The sequence below is a fragment of the Phoca vitulina genome, unplaced genomic scaffold, assembly GCF_004348235.1.
Source record: "Phoca vitulina isolate PV1807 unplaced genomic scaffold, GSC_HSeal_1.0 scaffold15, whole genome shotgun sequence".
NCBI classification, from domain to species: domain Eukaryota; kingdom Metazoa; phylum Chordata; class Mammalia; order Carnivora; family Phocidae; genus Phoca; species Phoca vitulina.
This window is the reverse complement of record NW_022589718.1, coordinates 27,655,993-27,676,677: the sequence shown is the minus strand read 5'-3', so window position 1 is coordinate 27,676,677 and position 20,685 is coordinate 27,655,993. Positions and strand designations below refer to the sequence as shown.

Below are 20,685 nucleotides of genomic sequence, written 5' to 3'. Positions count from 1 at the left end.
GGGGAACAATTTCTTTCATTTAAAAAATGTGCACCTCCTGCCACATTTTCCTTTGGTAATCTGTTTTCCTAGGACTAAAAGAAACGATGTTGCCAGAAATCAACTTAGATTCCTTGAGTTGCCAAAGCAAACTACTTTATTTTAATTTTACCTTTGTTACCTGAAGGTTGGGGGTTTAGAGGGCTGAAGTGATACCGGGGAACTAGGAGATATTTGGGAGCCGTCTTTATTTCCGCTCTGGAAGGGGTCATTCTGGAGATTTGTACAAATGTTTGTATTTTGCCCCTCAGCATACCAGAACATTTTAACACAATGCTGCTTAATAAAGAATAGAAGAATAGGAAGACAGTCACACACGAATCAATGCCAAGTTATTCTCAGCCAGAGTGCATCACCGTACATGTGCAGGAGTGCTCCGACGTCCACAGAAGCACCTGAGTAGGTATTAATTTTTTTTAAAGAATTCCTTCTGCATGTTCTCTGCCCAGCACCGTGGACAGTATGTTATACTGTCACATACTCTCAAATGCAAAGAACTTGTGACCTAAGGAAAGGGATACCCACAAACGAACAAGATTTGATAGGATACACTTCCCAGATAGCTTTTAACTGCCGAGATAATCATATCCTTTCCCAGGATGAGCGAAATCCAAGACTTAGTATATAATTGCTTATACATCTCAAGTGGTTATATTCGCAATCAACATCTTCTAGCTCAGCAACAGAAACGCGTGATCATTTTTACTAATATTTTGTCCATTTGCTTAAAACCTGTAGGGTTGCTAATTCTTATAGTTTCTGGTTTCTTGTTTTTGTTTTTTGGTTTTTGTTTTTTAATTTTGGCTCCCTATTGAGGTCAAAGTTTATTTTACCTTTTCCACAGACTTATTAGGGACAGTAGTTACAAACATACGCAGAGGTTGTAATGTTGGAGGATTCAATTTTTTAAACCATTTCCTGTTATTTATCAACTATATTTCCTACATGATACTCTATTTCCACTGACAAGTCTATATCCACTGGGATTGATTTTTTTACAGCTAAAATAATGTTTATTCTTTATATCTACTTGGAAAAAAAAATGTTCTATGGGACACAGCTGAGTTTAGTTTTAATATAATAAACTCTTCTCAAAATCCCAAATCTTTGTACTCTGTATCAGTGCAGTCAAAAAAAAAAAAAAAAAATTAAAAACCCAATGAAGTGTTTTTTTGTTTGTTTGGGTTTTTTTTAAAGATTTTACTTATTTATTTGACAGAGAGAGAGAGACAGCGAGAGAGGGAACACAAGCAGGGGGAGTGGGAGAGGGAGGAGCAGGCTTCCCGCTGAGCAGGAGCCGGATGCAGGGCTCGATCCCAGGGTCCTGGGATCACAACCTCAGCTGAAGGCAGATGCTTAATGACTGAGCCACCCAGGCTCCCCTCAATGAAGTGTTTTTAAAACATGTGATAAGATGCCCCCTTGACCTCTACTTCTTGAAAAGAGAAATAATTTTTTTTCACTCTGATTATCCTAGTCTTTGCGAGTATAAATTCTTCCGTATATTTTAAGTATTATTCTGCCTTTTCGGTGATGGAATAATGCTCCCTGTTGCTGCACTCATTCTACCCACTCCTGCTTCTCTCTGTCCCTTTTTACTATGGGTCTCCTAAAGCTTCCTGGAGTTCCTTTAATCCTCCTCGGTTCTTTGCATTTTCCTCTGATCTCACAACAGTTACACAGCATCCCTTCTTTCCTGACAGCCCTCGGGCCACTGTTCTCTCCTTTGGACTCATTCTATTGCTCACACGTTGTATTTAATACAAATACAAGTAAATAAATGTACACACCAAATTTACTGGAGCATATATATGCATGTTTCTTTAACTGTGAAATCCAGGGCAAGTAACAGAAAAAAATGTATGCCTATAATAGTCCTATAAAATAAATGAAGGCAGAAATGGCATTATTTTCTGTTTTGTGGATTTTTAGACATTTGCACAAAGAAAGAAAAATTGACTTTTTCCTCTCTGGAATTCTTGAGAGTTGTCCTGGGTTGCTTTGAGTCATGCATTCTGCATTATTTGCTCACATTGGTGTTTATACGTGTTTCGTTTTATTGTGTATTTGAAAAAAACCTTTTGCAAAGGATTATAAACCATATATTTTTTTCCCCATTAACCTAAAACCAAAAGGAGCAGAGTAGCATGTTCTCAAGCAAAGCAATCTCTAGTAAATTGTGGAGTAACAACATTTGGGATTACTGCGACATTAATGTACCAAGGCACGAATTTTACATAAAAGGAATGCCAAAATCATATAGGCTTTTGTGGTTTGCTTTCTGCCTAAAAAGGAGTCAAGGTGTGTGTCCCTTTAAAAGAAAGAAATGATTTTCACTCTAAATATGTATGCTGCTGGGTGAAAGTAAAAATAATTCACTAGAGAGATGATTAGGGAGAAACCTTATAAACAGGAGAACAGAGAAATAGAATTATGCTGGGGGAAAAAAAAATGACCACTTCACAATGGTTGCACTGGCCAGTTGTGAGTGCCACTAAGGGGAACACATTGGATAGAGTCTTTAAGAAAAGAGGAAAGAGATGCTCATTCACTTAAGTGTCCTGGTTCTTCACCTGAATTGCAGCTCATTTCTTTCAGAGGGGTAGCAATACATAAAATATGCACTTGGGTACTTTGAAAAATTTCATTCGAGAAAAAGAATTTTTTATAATTGCATCATTTTACACGGTAACATTCATGAAAGAAAAAAAAAAATCAAACACATTTTAAAATCCCATGCCCCCAGAACATCACTCGCCCCCCGGAAGAAACATCCCAAGCCTTTACCGGAGCAAATCGGCTAAGGTTCCCATGGAGGAAAGACAATGAACTAATATAGGAATCTCGGGACACGTACTTTTTTATCTGCAAGAAGCTGAGACTGCTGTACTGATATCAGGTCATTAATCATCACTAGGTAAAATAATCCTCATCTCTGAAACAGGCAGAGATTATTCTCTTCGTTTTATGAATGAGGGGAATGGATCAGAGTTTAAACGGCTCACTGCAAACTACATCCTCGGGCAGAGCCAGCAAAGAAACTGATGATCTAAGTCCGAAATCTACACGCTACCCACCTTTGCTTTCATTTCTGCATAAGCAGAACAATGGGAGTAAACCTCACTTTGAATAATAGGCATGTCTCAGAAAAATGCTTGCAAATTGAGTTTTTGTCAGGCAAATTGTATTTTAAATAAACAATGGACCAGGGAGAGAAATGAGGGGTGGGTTTTTTCTGTAACATAAAGAATTCTTTTATAATGTGAATAATACTCCATCGTGTATCTATCTTACAACTTTGTGTATGGTATAATGTTTGTTTGTGGGTGTGTTTGTTGACAGTAACTGCAGCATATATAGCATATAATTCAATCCTTGTCCCCTTGCTCTGCCAGTTAAGGTCTCCTTTTCTCTCTCTTCACCTGCCTCTAATTACCTGCTTTTTTCTTTCAGGCATTTTTCACACGCCTGAATCTAAGATTGGCCCAGTAGTTCCGGCTCTACCCAAATACTTAGCAAGACTCGCTAGCCAAAATGCACTGATCGGACGGGCTACAAATTGACATTACCCTGTTAGGACTCTGACTGGCTGAACGACTGTTGGTTTCGATTTGTTGAGTACCTAATGCCTGTTTCACATGGCTCTTCCACTCACCTCCTGTCTGCCAGCCTGTCGTAGGTCTACTCCCTATTGCACTGATGAGATGAAGCCAGCAGATTGCCCTCATCTTTCCCCTTCTGCATTTCAAACATGTTCATTTCAGCTCACCCCCTCTCCTTCCTTTACTCTTGAGGAACAAAATGCCCCCACTGCTTGCAGAAGACAACTTTTTTGTGTGTGCCCTTGACCCCACTCCATGCTGCATTCCCCGCGCTTTTGTTTCATCTTTATCCTATTTCTCCAGCATGTTTGGTGTCTTCAGCGTGTTCTGGCTCTGTTGTGTTACTGCCAACATGTTCAGAAGGTCGTTTGTTCCCAATCCCAAAGGTGACTGTTTTCCAAAAACCATTAATAACATCCTTACCTCCAAATCTGGGAGTGGTTTTCCTCGGCATCAGTCTCCATGAGCCCTCTACAGTATTTCCTAATGTTCATCCCAACCTACAGCACTATGCGGGCTTTGGTCTCCATCTTGCTCTAAGGGTATCTTCTCCCCGCCCTTCTTCACAGCCCATTCTCATTTCTCCTATCACCCATGTTCTCCCTCTGCCTGTTTTCTCCAGGATCATACCTAGAGCTTCACGATCTCCTTAGGTTTAATGGGGAACGTGAGAAGTTACATGCAACCTTTAAATAATAATATAAACATTCATCTGGAGACACAGAAGGGTGTTTATTGCATAGTATTAATGAGGAAAAACCGAATAAATTGTACAAAGAAATTCATAAAACTATGATTCATGAGCAGTCTTGGTGCAATGATGGGGGAATGGGGGGATTTCATTTTCTTCCAAAGCTTTTCCAATGCCCATGACCCCTAAATCCATATCTTTGATTATAATATCTCTTCCTTGAAGTCCCAGCAGAATTTCAACACCAACTTATCTTAAAACTAAATTCATCAAATTCTGGCCTAAACCAGGCCCCTTTCTAATGTTTCCTGTTTTACCCTTGGTCTCAATTTCCTCTTCTGGCCATGCCACCATCTTAATCTCTTACCAAGGTCATGGAGTTAGTAGGTGGCAGAGATGGGATTTGAATTTAGGCTGTCTGACTCCAAATGTCCTGCTCTTTCCACCGTCCCAAGCCCCTGGCAATCAGGAAATGTGAACAAAGCTTTCCTTGCAATTGTGTTAGGGCATCCAATAAGAAGAAAAACCAACGGAGCCCCTGAGAGAGGGATAAAAGACCATTCCCCCTCTTCATCCTGCAGTACACCTGACTGTAAGGCTAAACAATCTTTTTCTCAGTTTGATACAAATTCAAAGGAATTGTGCTTCCCAGTTTCTCTGGTTGACAGTCCTTTTACAGAGCCTTGACCGTTATTCACTTGATCCGCTTGGCCACAGGTTACAATTGAAACCTGAAGAACCAGAAACTCATTCTTTAAATATGCATACAGCGCTGTCCTTCAGCTTGCCACTGAAAATGCAGAACTCTGGCAGAATCACCTTTTGGTTTAGTTATTTTTCTAAATTTCTGTCAGACAACAGCTTAAGGAAAATGTCATAGCCAAAGTACGCATTGCTGGTTTCCTTTGGCTTAATGGTGCTGAGTGAAAAAAAAAATCTTTTTTTCTCTGGGTGAGTGACAGCGTTTAAGCAAATGTAATGAGGGCGGGAGGAGGAGCTCAGGGGGTAAGGCATTCATAAACAAACACAAGAAGGAACAGAAAATGGGATCATGGGATCAGTATCATTGGAGAAAGTGGAGGAGGATGCTGACCTGGAGGAAGACAAAGGGGCAATCGAGAAATGGAAACAGTGGTTGGTCAGTAATTAAATGGGGGTAGGGGGTTAAACAAGGAAATCAATTTTTTTTTAAGAAAAATGAGAGTCAAAAGAAATTAAAACTCCCAGCCCAATTTCCAAAAGAAATAGGATCTCTCCCTTGCTTTTTGTCCTCATGCCCTGGGTATCTCTGCAGCCCCCCTATCTCATTTCATCTGACTCCTTCCTTCGCTGTCATATCTTTTTACTTCTTGAACTTCCTAATGTTCTCTAATTCCCCGTGCTTTATTTTATGTTGCCCATATCATATTTCCTGCTGTGCCATTATTATCATAGCTTAGTTCTCTCCACATAACCGAATATAGTGGCTTAAATTCTTCCATTGGTAATCATCGTACTCCGCTAGGACCCCTTAGCCATCACTTTTTGCTAACCCTCCAGTAAGCTGTAGTCGTTCACTTCTTTGGGGCTTCGACTCAGCAACAGCTCTTCCCACACCAATGCCTTTGCGGAATGCAAAACTGCAAAAACTCTGCGCTTAAATCACACAGTCTCCTTCTAGACTGGTATTGTAATTACTCCCAGTTTAGAAAGGCAGGAATACAAGTATGTTAAGTGACTTGCCCAAGGTCACACAACTCTGCTCGTAGCACCAGGGGTCTAATTATTAGACACCCAAAAGGGAGTCTGCTCCTATTTTTAGAGTGTCCTCTCTTGGGGACATTGGAACAAGTTTATCAGTACTGAACTGACATGCCGGAGACGGCTCTCCCTGCCAAAAACATAACAGTATCCTGGGACTACCCACATCAAGTTTCCTAATTTGAGGGTGTTTCCTACACAGTGGAGCCCCCTTTAGTGATTAGGGAACATCTTTCCCTTCCTGTTTTTTTTTTTTTTTTTTTTTGAAATTCTACCCCTTGTGCACTTGGCTCTGACCTTAATTGCTTGAATAGCAATCCTGTATACGCAATCAGATTGAATAGGTGAATACCACATCCCAGCCGACAGATTTACAGAAACCAGAACTGTGTTACTTTGACCCTGAAAAAATTGCCCTCTTCACATCCAGGATGTGAGGCACTTGATGCTACGGAGTGATGGGGGGCCATTCTAAAACCACGGAGGGAATTACGTACAAAATCCCACTGAACCGGCTTTTCCCCATTGGGTTAATGTCGTGTCCTCGTAAGTGGCATGAAGGAGGCTTTATCGGTAGATGGGTACTGCTCCCAGCAGCCCACCACAGCCTACTCCCTGAGGTCTGCAACTAAAGGAACCTGAAAATTAAAAAATAATAATAATAAATAAATATCAGTACTGAGCCATGGCACCCCTTGCCTCCTTACCTGAGAGAGCCAAGTAGACAATTTGAATGAAGGGAAAAAAAAAAAAGGAAAAAAAGGCAAAATACCTGTGTCGTTGACTAGCATCATTGATAGGAAACAGGTTGACAAAATATTTACTAAGAGACCCAAGCAGACAATAGATCAGTAGAAAACAATTTCATGCGGTAAAAGCGTATCCGAATAAAATAAACGAGAAGAACATTCAGCAAATTGTTAACAATAATTTGTCATCTCTGCACTGGGATTATAAGCATTTGGGGGAGGCTTTTCTGTATTTTCTGAAACTGCAGCATTAAGCATGAGTTGCTTCCCTAATTAGGAAATAATTTTAAGGCAAAAATACATACGAGTTAAATGAACCATTCTGCCAAATATTTTCTCATGGAAGAAGGAGGAGATCGCCTCTTTTAATTCTTCTTAATCAAAAATTGAGAGGGGACTTTCTGGCCTCTCTTTCAGAGTTGACTGACCCTTTTTCCCTTCCACTGGCAGACAGGAGCAAAAAAAAAAAAAAAAACTGATGAAGCCACTCTCAGCTTCAATATTGATTTGCACGAGCTTGCCTTTTCCATTTCGGTGATCCTGGTGGGCAGAGCAGTGGAAATAAGTTATGTAAAAAGGTTTCTGCCTAGTTGTTGTTTTAATTAATCTGGGTCCCTGAATGACACACAGGCTTAATGGGGTGGCATGGAACCTGTCGCCGTTAAGTAATTGGTTTGAACCCAAACACAGGTTGTGATCAAAAGTTGTCACCGTCCAATGGCTACTCATTGGCCCATGTGAAATGGGTTGGTGGTCTCAGTCTCATTCCTTATGGACTAGTGTCAGTCTCATGAAAAGCATTACGTAAAGTAGCGCTAATTGGTTGACATTCTCAGCATGAAAGGGTGAATAAAGAGACTGAAATCTAAAATAGCCTTCAAAGTTAGGCTGAGGGTGGAAATAGGCAACATGGCACTGAAGAGAGTGACTTCCGGTGCCGGCCATGATGCCGGACTGGAATGGCAGCACCCGTTTCTGACGATTTTAGCCCAAGACCTGTTTTCATGGGCAGTGGAACCGAACCCAAGGAAACTGAAACTCTTGCGGACTTCCAAAATCCTCAGCCTTACCCCATCACAGTCCTGCCTTTTACTCAGAAGTCCCTGGGGCAGTTTGAGCAAAGATTCTACTAAAAGGCAACAGGCTGAAACAAACTTTGCTAAACCTTTAAAAAATTCTCCAAAGGAGATCTGGCTTCATTATGACCAAACAGTGTGTGTTCATCACTTTAATTATAGGAAAAATCGATAGGGCATATAAAAGTACATGGCATATTTTACCTGACATTTGTGCTTCTTCACTTTATTAAGCATGCCTTTCTGAGCAGAAATAACAGGCTAGAATTTACCGAAAGTCTCAGTATCTGAGGGCAAAGATTTCTCTTGCACTCCATTCAGCCCAGGTGGGTCTTTCCCATTTAAAATAGCGTGTTTTTAGTAAACGAATATGAAAACAGATTGAAAAGACAATAATGGATGCATTCTCCCATTAGTGCAACCAGCCAGATTACTAATTCACAAATATTGAAACTAGCACTGATTGAGATGAATGAATTTTCTATAATTTAATAATGCAAATCACACTAACAGCAGAGACCTCCAGGAACTGGTGGCTCTAGAAGAATGACTACAAATGCCAACTGATAAATGCACCGCTGATAGGCTTATTTATCTTGTGGCTTTACTCAAAATCTTTTCTGCCTTTTATGATATTTAGTGTTTACTCCGTGTCGCTTTACCTTTTACATGTTATAAACGACTATTTTCTTCTGAAGATCAGATGCCTGGAATTACGGCAGCTAAATAATACTGCAAGTTCATAATTTTGGGTTTTTATCAGGTATATTTCAGCACATGACACATCGGAGAGCCAGCAGCTGTTTTAAGTGTGTAGTAAGCATCACTAGAAGCTATTTTTCAAAAATTACCTTGCAAAAACAAAACAAAACAAATCTGGCAACATCACTTTATCAAAACAACAAAAAAAGTGGGGTAAATGCAAAACCTGGTTTTAAAGGGGAAAAAAATCCATCGAAAAGCCTTTATTTCTAGAACTTCTTGACAGATAAAATGTACTATTTAAGACATGGTTTAAGTAGCTCTATGATTCCAAACTTCTACCATGAAGCTTCATTAAAGTATATAAATTAGTACTACTGTCAGAGATGGCATTAAGTATTCAATAAGAGTAGACTTAATGCAATTAATAGCAATTAAAATTATACTTTTATGATGTCAGCCCCCAGCATTGTAAAGACATAATTGCCTATAAGGACTTTTGTACCATATTTATCCTCTAAAACTGTCCAATTTATATGAAAAATGCCAAAAACATATCCCATATGGGTACCATTATCTTCTTGGATTTTTAGAAGTAATCTGTCTTATCCAGCATGTGCACATTAGGCTAATTTGCTTTAATTAGTTTTTTTCTCATTTTGTTAATAGGCATGTTGATGTTAAGTTTTTATTTCGGAGGTACAGATGCTAACTTCACTCATTATGTTCCTATTAAGGGGTCAGTATACTTGGCGATAAGCTGGACTCACCAACTTAAATAGCATCTTTCTCCGAAATATTAGATGACGGAGCTTATCAAACATAAAAACTATATTGCTGTTATAGTAATCGTGAGCAACTTGAATTCTTGCTAATTAATTAGTAGTTAAATATGAAAGAACAGCTTCACTGTTTCTGCTGTGGCAAGGCATTTCTGTATGGCCATAATAAATTAGATAAACTAATGAACTGGTTTCAGAAACACAGTCATTTGTGACTCCTCAAAGCAGCCATAAGAATTACCATGAATCGATGCCCATGTTTTGCATTTAAGCCGGGAGGCTTAAAAAAGCCAAGAGGCTACAAAATAAGAAACTCTCTTCTCTTTTTTTTTTTTTTTCTCAACACCCATTCATGCCTCATGCCTCAAAATTTAAAGATATTTATTTAAAACTGATCTATGAAAATAATTATATTAATTCTTATCATTGGTTATCTTATCTGTAAAATTTTCTAACACTGAACTCCCATAAAGAAAAATAATTACATATATGCAAGGAGCAAAACATATAATTAAAAATTTTGTCAGTTGGCTCTCTGAGGACAGATTTTTTTTATATACAAGTAATTTAGAAGGTTCAGCAGAGTCCCCAGATGAAACTTGGAGGAAGAAGGGGAAATATTAAGAGTGGGTGTGCTTTTTTCTCCATTTGATGGATATGTTTAACTCCGAGTTTCTATATATGCCTTTACATCATGAGACATTCATTATATTCATACAGTCATTTTCTGTTCTTAGGTTACTTTTCAATTTTTCAATATATCAATTTCTGCTGTCATCATGAATAAACTTAAAATGCCATCTTAAAATTGTAAGATGATAATAAAATCATAGAATTTATTTAAAATCAGAAGTGCATTGTTTCACAATAAGCAATAAAATAATTATATTAGTTCAGGTGAGTTTGTTTCAGGAAATTTCCCATGTAAAGAGTATAAGTTGGGTAGTTGAATGGATAATCGAGGGAGTAAAAATTAAATTATTCAGATAGGCTTGACTAGGAAGGAAATACAGTAAGAATGTTGTTAAAATGCGTAATTTTTTAAAATAAGTCACAAGGTATACATGCATTATTTTATTCTCAACACAAAGAAACGTACTTCTTTTTTTTTTTTAAGATTTTATTTATTTATTTGAGAGAGAGAATGAGAGAGAGAGAGAGAGCACATAAGAGGGGGGATGGTCAGAGGGAGAAGCAGACTCCCTGACGAGCAGGGAGCCCAATGTGGGACTCGATCCTGGGACTCCAGGATCATGACCTGAGCCGAAGGCAGTCGTTTAACCAACTGAGCCGCCCAGGTGCCCCAGAAACGTACTTCTTCATATAGCTGTCAATAAAAAGATAGTCTCGGGATAGTATTACAGAATCATTTAGGAGCTTCCTGAAAAAGCAGCTTCTGTTGTTTGTTTGTTTTTGCTTTGTTTTTTTGGTGAACTCAATTTGTTCTCTAGGAGGCCTGAATTATCTTCTTGAGGCAGCCCGTAGCTGTATTGATAAAAATCTATACATTAAACATTTTCGTGCAACTAAAGGAAATAATTAAGAAATCAACAAAACTGAAAGACGCAAAAACTCAATTGCATGCTGCATCCTTTAACTGTTAGTCTCCAAGATTAAAGCAGCTTTCACAAGTTAAGAATGTTTAGCTAATGAAAAATAGAGTAAATAACAGAAAGTAGAATAAATTAGGATGTAATGCTTCCTCACAGCCCTACCACATAAGGCTTTCAGATACAATTTGAATGTAACAAGTTTTTCTGTATTCCTTTTGTCTCAGTTGGATTATAAAGCATAGTGATTACTGTTCATTGGAATTGAATTACTCTTGTTTATATTTAGTTTCTGGTTTCTTAGAAAAGTAGAATGAATGACACATCCGCCTTTGTCCCATTTGTACAGTGAGCATACACTCTAAGTCAATTGTTCAGTAACAATGGATGGGTGCTAGAAAAATAGGACTATGAGAAAGTGTATACATGGAATCAGCTTGGAGACAAAATGTAGCACAAATATTTTTCATTACAAGTAATTCTCACATTGAAACCAGGTTGTATTCCAAAAGGCATTTATAGGGAACTTGGTTGTTCAGGTATATAATTCCCCATAGAAACTATTTTAAATGGCGGGCTTAAGCTTAATTAACCCTGGATATAATTGAATTCCTAAAAGCAATCATCTGTGTTTTTGTGTGTGGTGGGTGAGCGGGGTAGGAGAGAAGGTTTTTTTTGGGTTTTGTTCTTTTTTTAATTGAGCACTTGCTATAGATTAGCCTCTGTGGCCAGTATTTTATTCCCATTTACAGTCCTATGAGACAGATAGTATAGATCTGTCCACTTTATAGATGGCAAAATCGATATCTATTTTAGGATTCAAACGCAGATCTTCATCCTTAGCTCAGATGTGGCTCAAAATTCAAAATAAGTGGGATTTACTGGTCCCAGATGTCTCTAGACTGAGACTGTGTTTGGTCCCCACAGTGACAGCTCGGACTTTTCTTTCCTCCCTGAAGAGCTCCATACTCAAAAGTGGACTTCCTTTTTTCCTCAGGCAAACTCAATAACCCAGAGTAGCTGATCGTAGCTGGGTAGTGAGAGGAAAGCATTGTGATAGTGGACCGCTGTTTACTGAGCACTTAAAATACATCAGGCTCCATTGGAGAAACCAGGGACACGGTGGTAAAAACATAAAATTCCTGCCTTCAAGTTTACCTTCTCTTGTGGGCAGAGAAATAAGCATAGAAACAAAGAAACAGACAGGGAGTGGTCAGAGGCATGCAGAAAATAAAGGGTAGGATGACTGGTCGGGGTAGGAGAGCAGGAGGAGAGGAAGGGAGCCCACTTTCCCTGGTAGAGTTTGAGCCGAGACTGAATGAAGGAGAGCGACAGCCATCTGAAGACTTGGGCGAGGGGCTTAAGGGCAGAAAACACCAGGCACGGAGACTCTAAGAGGTGAAAGAGCCTATCCATTTTAAGAAACAAAGAGAAAGCCAGTAGGGCTGAAGCAGAGAGTGGAAGGGGGACGGTGGAGGAAACCAAGTGGGGAGAGGAGTCTCGGTCGCCATGGGAGCAGTTTTAGGGAAGAGCTCCTGACCTGGCTTGCCTTGCTTTTGCCCCATTGTTCTATCTGTTAATGGAGAACAGACTATGAGAAAACATTTCAGAGGAGGATGGAAAATTCAAGCTGAGACAACTGTGACTTAGATCAAGATCACTCCAGCGGCACTTAGAAGTGTTCAGCTTTGGGTGTATTTTGAAGAAGAATACACAGGAATTAATAGTACTTGATGTTGTACTGGATATGGGATCAAGAATGGCCACTCGCTTTGTGGGGTGGTCTGAAAAATAGTGTGTGATGGTGGTGTTGACAGAGAAGATGCGTGAAGGTTCGGGTTTGGATTGGCTCCTCAGCGGACTGGATTATGATGGAGTGACCCATGATGAATGGATGACTCATGGTCCTGGAAGTCTCCTTTGTAACTAGTAAGTTCTGATGCAAAGACATCATTATTTGATGGAATTTTCACCATTATGGTAGAGAAGTAAATATAGATTTAGAGGATAGGATATAGATTGGAGGCTGAGGGTAATTATAGAGTTAAGTCTCACCTACTATGTACACCAGCCTTACTTTACATCTCTAATTGTTTTCATTCATTCCACCTCCAACATCACAAATTATCAAACATCTCCATTCGATTTCTGAATAGTGGGCATTTATTGGTGTCAGGTGGAACAAAGCTTACAGTAGCCATTCTATCTTGATGGGTTATTTCGCAGTCCAGTCCTTGGTAGGTAAGAGAGAGGCTGCCTGTGTAAGAGTGATGCCTTTCAAGTGAAAAGAAAAACAGGAACCAGCTAAATGGGGTGGGTGAGCATGTGCATCCACACATATGCTTAACGTCCCCGAAGTGCTGTCCAAAGGAAGGTTTCTGTTTAGTATCTTGGCCTCATATTCTCTAAAGGGGAATACGGATGCCTACTTGTAGGGCTCTTTGTTGAAGACCAGTTCCATTGCATGAAAGACCCTATCAAAATGCCAAGAGGAGAGAAATAGGATTAAGGCATGTTTGCCAAACTCATGGAAGTCAAGTCAGTGACAGAGCATCTCACTGAGGTAATCCACAGCCTGAAGGGTGTCTTGCTGGGAGTTTTAGTACAAGCTGTGGTAGAGATGTATTATATAACACAACAGAAGTCATAAGCGCTCTGCTCCTCAGTTTGTTTATCTGTAAAACGGAAACTGTAACACTCACCTACTCCGTAGGAACTTACTTTTTTTTTTTTTTTAAAGATTTTATTCATTTATTTGACGGAGAGAGACAGCGAGAGAGGGAACACAAGCAGGGGGAGGGGGTGGGAAGGGGGAGAAGCAGACTCCCCACTGAGCAGGGAGCCAGATGTGGGGCTCGATCCCAGGACCCTGGGATCATGACCTGAGCCGAAGTCAGACGCTTAACGACTGAGCCACCCAGGTGCCCCCATAGGAACTTTTATGACTAGCTAACAAAAAGGAACTAAGGTATTTATGGTGCGCACACACAAAAAAATGAAAGCCAGGGGCACCTGGGTGGCTGGCTCAGTAGGTTAAATGTCTGCCTTCAGCTCAAGTCATGATCTCAGGGTCCTGGGATCAAGTCCCACATCAGGCTCACTACTCAGCAGGGAGCCTGCTTCTCCCTCTCCTTCTGCCCCTTCCCCCTGCTCGTTTTTTCTCTCTCTCTCTCTCATTCTCTCAAATAAATAAATAAAATCTTTAAAAAAAAATGAAAGCCAAACCACTTTTATTGCTGCAAGAATAAGGCTTATGATCTTGCTTAAATAGTTAAATTAACTTGCATAGACATTGTGCTCTTTGAAAAGTTATCTGAGATTTCATCAGGGCAAGAAGATCCTTACAGATGCTTCTAGTTCAAGGAATAGATAGGCAAAATAATAAACAACTGGTTTCTACAACAGTTCTTCGAGTAATATTGTTGTTTGCCACTAAAATTCTTTAAATCACTGAAGAGCTGTAGAATATATAATTGGTTTTCTTTTCTCAGGAACATCTGATGAGAGTCATTGTCATTTCCACATTTATGACCCTTTTGAAAATCATGCACAGAATGCAAAAGTTTTTATTAGCTGATGATTGCCTATTGATCCATGTGTTAACTGGGAGTGATTTGGGCCATATGATAAAGATTTTGCCAAGCTAAGAGGGATCACTCTTACAAGTAGTATTTAGATGAACATCATTTGCAGAGGCCAACATTAAAAATTGAAAAATAAAAGTATGAAGCTCAAAAAGTTGAGCAGTTAGGCTTTGTTCTCTCCTGTACCTAAATCCATCTCCGACCCCAGGATATCCAAGAGAGAGACATTGTTTCCCCTAGACCCCAGCTAAGCATCAGTACCAAACAGTACCTAATTAGGCTAACTGGATAACCTTTCTCCTATTTATGATGTATAATTAACTGCCTGGTTCCCTATTCAGTAATTCCTGGATTGCCAAGGTTCTGAGAAACCACTTAAACCAGACCTGCCAACGCAACCCCACCTTGGATGGTGAGATCAATTCCTCTATGTGATCTCAGTGGTTAGCACAGAACTCACCAGGCCCTCAGTCATCATTAATCTACCCGTGTTAGGATCTCCACCATAGTCCAATAACTGTATTCTTGCCTCTTTTATTGTCAAAAAGCCTTGAGCCTTCTAGAGGTATCTTGAGGGAGCATACCATACCATTTAGAACATAAGCTTTCTATCAGACTGACCTGATTAGATTCCCAACTCCATCAATTATTAGTCTGTGAACTTGGGAACAATATTTAACCTCCCTGAACTTCCGTTTTTTCAAAGGTAAGATGGTTATAATAGACCATTCTTCACCCACTTCTGGAAAAATTAGAAATGCTGCGTGGAAAGCATCTAGCAGAGCTCTTGGCTCATGGTTAAACGCTAGTGACTATTCTGATTCTTTTACAAAGACTTCCTTTCGATCTCCTGAGTCCTTCCGTTTAAGCTGAGGTTTTGAGCCCCTGTAACAATTGCCAGATTTTTCTAGCACCAACAATCTTGTGTCTCATCCTCCTAGTATAGGATATGCGTGATTTCATTTATCGTGCTATATGCCCTCCTACTAAAATCAGACTCTTTGAATGGTGAGATGAGCATGAAAAGAAAAAGTCAGAACTTAAAGACTAAACAGGTGCTCCAGGACATAACAACTTGGATGAGGATGTCCAATAAATACTGTTGACCATATGTACCATGTTGAACAATGTAAGGGTTAGGGGTGTCGACCCCCCCCACGCAGTCAGAAACCTGTGTATAACTTTTGACCCCCCAAAACCATGTAGATGGTACAAAGGAACCAGGACAGACAGGCAAAAATCTGAGGTTGGCCCAAGGTATTGCCTGCTCTGACTCATTTGCGCCGTGCGCTTCTTGGACATTGCCCCAGAGTGTGCTTTGCCATTGACTCTTTTAAGTGACTTTGCAGAGATGAGAAGGAATGTTACACGTATACAAAACTTGTGAAGCAATGAGAATATAGTGCTTGCATGGAAGAGAGTCAGCGTCATGGCGTTCCAGAGATAATATGAGTTTCTATTAGCATATGAAAATGACAATATGGCATGAGTTACTAAATGTCATACAAAAACATCAGAAGTAGAATGAGGGAAAAAAACCTCCAGTATTCTTCAATATAAAAATAGCTTATATCCTTCTTCAAAATACAACTGATCCATATGTCTACATGACAACAAAGTCTAATAACGATGTTTTGTGTTATGGAAATGCTAATAGAACAATGCTTTATTCACCATAGGAATAATGAGGAATTTATTTTCAACCTAAAACCGAGTCCTCCAATTTTGATATAAATTCATTATGGAAAGGAGCAGCAGATCATTAACTTCTAGAAACTTTATGCTTATTAAGTATTTAATGAGTTTAACCTTTATGTTAAATATAAAATACTAAGAAACCATAGCTTCCAAACCTGCAAAACTCCTAATCCGTAGTCACTGTAATCCATGTAATGGGAAGTATCGTCTATGAACTTTAGAGATTTTAATTTGGTGAAAACTTAGTCTGCACTTTAGCTTGGGGCTGTCTACCGCACGCCAATGGGTTGTATTGTCTCTCTTTCACTGTGGTCAATTAGATGGGATTATTTCATTTCCAAAGACTGTTTTTACACAGGCTGTGTAGCCGTTCAGTGAAATATAATCCAACTCGGCCCCTTCTGCATCCAATAAAATCGTCAGTCAGTGTTGGGGGAGCAATCATTGAAATGATGAAATAGCAGTAGTGCTTGAAAATAAGCAATGGAAAATTCTGCAAAAGCTGAAATTATACCACCGGGACTTCCTTGATCACCACAGCCCATCTCTGGCCGAAAATCAGTTCTCCCTAAGAACGGAAAACCTGTCCTTAGAAAGGAAAGTGTTCTCGCGCGCTAAAATCACCTTCTAGGGGAGCATTCTCCTTGACGTGACTATGTCTGATATTTATAAGGTGGTCTCCACTTATCTCTCTCACATTATCAAGCATCTGCTCTTGCTTTGAGGTGCTACTGTTGTCAGAGATATTTGGTTCGATGGGTTATTTATTAGGAACCCACGAGGTCTGGGCATTAGTTCGTGCTTTGTCGTAGGCAACCCTTGGACTGTTTAAACCAGTACAAATGTGACATTAGGATAAACACGTAAGAAACAATATATTTTTAAAAGCCTAAAATGTTTCTTGCTTCCTCTCTGGAAACAAGAGTCTACAGCTGATCTGGGAAGGATAGAAAAGTTATCATTTCTTGGGTTGGAGAAAAGCATAAAGGAAGATCAATAATAAGTTAGACTCTGTTAGAGCTATCTATTAAGTCCAAAAGACCATTATCTTGCCTTGATTAGAGAGAATAAGTTGAAAAAGGGTGACTGATTGCATAATAAGAAAACCTAAGATAATAATTTCGAACACGAAAGTTGAAAACAAGAGCAACGTCAGGAATGCTTTGAAGAATTAATCAAAGTCGTCTGAGGACTGGCCAAAGCAGGGACAGTTTTCTTTCTTTTAATTTTTTAAAAAAATATTTCATGCAATAGAACAAACCAGAAAATCGTATTTGTTCTAAAGCTTCAGAACTACCACCATTACCACAACCCACCACAGTATTTGTATTTAAACCCGTATCTAGAATGTCTCACTTTCATCCTGTTATATAACCTGTTTGTGGTCAACCAGTTCGGCATTAGGTAGTTGAAAGATAAAATATTTCCCCTAGCTTAATGGACCTTGGTGCTTTTAAATATAACTTTAAAAAACAAAAACAAAAACAAAACAGTGACATTGGCTGCACGTTGAAGAAACAAAATAACATAGTTAGCTGGTATGGGTGGTCCTTCAAAACTATCATTTGTCTTGGCATACAAAGAAGCCATCTCTGTTTCTTGTTCTCTCTTTATGCTGTGGATGCTGAACATGAGTGGACTCTGGGTGTCAGCATGTCCAGCTGTTGCACGGAATCTGCCTCAGCTTGAATGTGGTGTGTCACACCAAGTTACCGGGCAAGAACTAACCAAACACGAGAGGAAATCAGACCTTTCTCATGTGAAAGCTGTTTGTTTTAAAAGCTGTCAATGACGGGCTGACAAATAGGGTAGAACAGTAAGTTCCAGCTCCATCAACCACTCCCTACTTTCCCCTTCTGAGAAAAATATAATCGCCGTGGCAAGTATGTGAGGAGCAATTCATGCACTTAGAGAATTCAGCGGTTTGTCTCTAAAGTGCATTGGGTTTCTTAAAAGAACGTTAGCATATAGATACATATTCATTACGAATTCTGGAAGATAAACAACGTATAAAAGGTGGAAAACAGCCTCTTCCCAACACTATTTAGGTGAATTTTATTCTATATGCAAGATGTAGAGTATTTCTGAAATGAAGAAAAAAGGGCTAGTTAGATTAGACAATTGGCTCATTGTTTGTGACTTCATAAATTCCAGAGATCATTCAGCATTAGGAACCTGAATTCCATTTATAATAGTATAAAATTCACATACCGATAAAGGAACTTTTCGCAAAGGCTTTAAATAGCACTAATGTTTTCCCAAATTCCAATTGAGCTTGTTGTCTGGCCTCTCTGGGTTTGGGGCTTCTTGAGGAAAAAAAGTTAATAACATTTCTTTTACATTAGGAAAATATATAAATGTCTCAAAAAGCAACCTCAACATCCTTCTGTTAGATCCCTGCCAAAAACAAGCTCTTTTAAAATAGACCAAGTTTCCATAGAGAGAAAGCACATTTACTTCAACTCATTTCTTGATATTTCATTAACACTGAGGTGTAGGAAGCTGTGCATGAAGTGAGTCTGAGTTGATGAAGATCAGGGGTTCAGATAATCACTGGAGGTGGAGAGAGAAAGGGCTTCTTCCTTTGGGTAAAGACTCATCACTGACAGCAGTAACGGTCTTTGTATTGGGGCTTTTTGTTCTTCATACCTGTAGGTCATGGGGCACCTGTCCTTCCTGAGGACTTACCCTCACGTCTCAACTCTTGAGTGCTTTTCCCAAAAGCAACCAGCATTTGCTTGGCTTTCCTGTCATCTCTTAATACCCGGCCTTCTTACAAAAGCTCATATTGGCCTTGACTCTTGACTTTGCCTTTCTTATGACATAGACCATTACATTGAGTCTGATACCAATGTCAATAGACTTCATTTTTTATATAAACTTTGTCACTGGATCAATTGACATATTATACTTGTTCAAGTGAATACATTGGTTATTTTTTCGTAATTGGATGGCCACTAGTGATTTGAATAATGGGTATTTTCGAAATACAAATAGTGGATGCACAGCATGTAGGTAACTTAAGTACCAACTCTACCTGGGAATCAGCAGGTATTCTTGATGACTAAGTACCCACATTTACCTTCTGGTACTTCAGCATCTCTCTAATTACAATTATATTTCATGTCCATCTTATCAGGTTCTTGGAAAAGAATACTATATATAAATCACCGTAAGCAGGTGGGTTACCAACATTTTCTTGTAGTTTAGAATAGTGTGATCCAAGCCTGTGACCAGTGCTTCCTCCCAAATCTCCTGAAATTAGAAAGCTCGGTATAAGGGTTTGGAAATAAAATTAGACCTAACATATTATACCCATGGGTCACCAGCTTAAAACTAACTAAACATACACGCATATTAATTATTTTGACAAAATATCTCATGGTTAATTATAAGAATATATTTTAAGTTAAGTAGCATTTAGATAAGACTGTAGGCTTTCCCATAATGATTTTCTTTCTTTCTTTTTTGGCTGCAGTAGATACATTACTGTTATGTGCGCAATTGACATATTGACTTTGTTTTCTTGTTATTTAGTCATTGTGTACTTGAGGTTGACAAGGGCAATTATGTCCCACAATGTTTACCAGTCACTACATGTGCCAACTCTCCCACTTTTTATAGGGCAATGATTAGATTTATAATCCTACTCCCTTTTATTGCTATGTGCAATTATCTTAAAACTACTTTTAACCTTCTGGATCTTTGAGTTTAAACAATATTTCCCAATAGACATGTTTGCTGTTCCAATAAGCATTTTAAAGATAACATATGGTTTTGTTTAGTTAATCCATTCATGAATACTGAAAAAAGAAATAAGACCTTTTAAAACTTAGCTTGTTTTCTTATCCTCATTATTTTAACGCCAGTGGAAAAGAACATTCATTTTTGTAAGTAAAGAGATATGAGGAATATTGGATCTATAACCATATTGTGGTTCGCTTATGTTAAAAATGTTCTAGTCTTGTTAAAATACAGCTCTTTATAAAAACATAATGAAGTATTACTTTGTTCTTCTCTTCAATTTTGAATCACTGAATTGGATTTCATTCTGAAAAAGACAACATTCACGTTATGCTTACTGGTTTCTCTGCATGCATACAAATATATATATACTTATATATATATACACACACATATATGCAAATATATTAAAAATTGACCAACTGGAAATAGAAATGGGCTTTAGAGTAATTATCAGAATATGGTTGAAGAATAATTTATATGTTGACATATGTTGCACCCATAATTACACATATTCCAACATATATAGGAGTTTCCAGTTTAAAAATAAACGTCTATCAACTGATGTGTTATATAAAGTGCTGTAGGTTAAAATCAAGTACTGAAAACCTGACTTTTCAAAGAAAAGATTAGTATTAGTATGGTTAAGTTCCTGAGGAAACACCTGATACTCTACGTTGAAACATTCTCTTACTTTCTGATGCCTATAATGGAATAAATAATAGTGT

General features: G+C 38.7%; 1 protein-coding gene across 1 annotated transcript in view; it reads left to right on the top strand.

The window, feature by feature from the left end:
• Positions 1-20,685, top strand: part of TENM3 (teneurin transmembrane protein 3) — a 2,501,300-nt gene that overhangs the window by 1,772,441 nt on the left and 708,174 nt on the right. The window contains exon 8 of the mRNA XM_032413691.1: positions 291-438. The gene's annotated coding sequence lies outside the window, so the exon portion shown is untranslated. The remainder of the gene's footprint in view (positions 1-290; positions 439-20,685) is intronic.